This window comes from Lipotes vexillifer, unplaced genomic scaffold, assembly GCF_000442215.2.
Source record: "Lipotes vexillifer unplaced genomic scaffold, Lipotes_vexillifer_v1.1 scaffold524, whole genome shotgun sequence".
Taxonomy (NCBI): domain Eukaryota; kingdom Metazoa; phylum Chordata; class Mammalia; order Artiodactyla; family Lipotidae; genus Lipotes; species Lipotes vexillifer.
In genome coordinates, this window is record NW_006774722.1 from 558,018 (window position 1) to 558,698 (window position 681).

Here is a 681-nt window from a genome sequence, read left to right on the forward strand (position 1 = left end):
ACATGTGTAAAGGGGTGGCGTCAGGGTGGGGGGCTTTGGCTACTCCCCCTTAGAGCAGACCAGCATGCTAGGACTTGGGAGATGCAAAAAACAGGGTGATGGCAGAAACAGAGGGTCCATATGTCGAGGTCGACCCCGGAGAAGGGTCTCAGCGAACGTGGGAAATTTGTGCTGAGAACTGGCAGGACACAAACCAAACGTCTATTCTAGACTTAGGATTCTCAGATGGCTTTGTTCTTTGAAACCCTCATTTGGTGTTTTCAGTGTACAGTTTCAACCTTTAACTCAGATGACAAATAATTTTTTAAAATAGTTATAGCAAAAAAAAAAAAAATTTCTTTTTTGGAATCAAATTCTGCCCTGTCTGTGAAACTTCCTAGTTGATGAAACGCAGTTTCATCACTACTGTATTTAAACTTTAGCCATCCCCTTTAACTCAGTTCAGTTCAAGCGTATTGTCCTTTCCCAATGGGGCTCAAAATCAGGACCCAGCATGCGCTCTGCTAGATAGTGGAGTTCTTAAAGATTAATTGTACAAAAGTGACACTCAAAAGTAAATATAGGGCTTCCCTGGTGGCGCAGTGGGTGGGAGTCCGCCTGCCGATGCAGAGGACACGGGTTCGTGTCCCGGTCTGGGAAGATCCCACATGCCGCGGGGCGGCTGGGTCCGTGAGCCATGGC

General features: G+C 46.8%; 1 protein-coding gene across 1 annotated transcript in view; it reads right to left on the reverse strand.

Moving 5' to 3' along the window:
• Nucleotides 1-681, reverse strand: part of CTCFL (CCCTC-binding factor like) — a 28,587-nt gene that overhangs the window by 21,255 nt on the left and 6,651 nt on the right. The gene's annotated exons all lie outside the window — the stretch shown is intronic.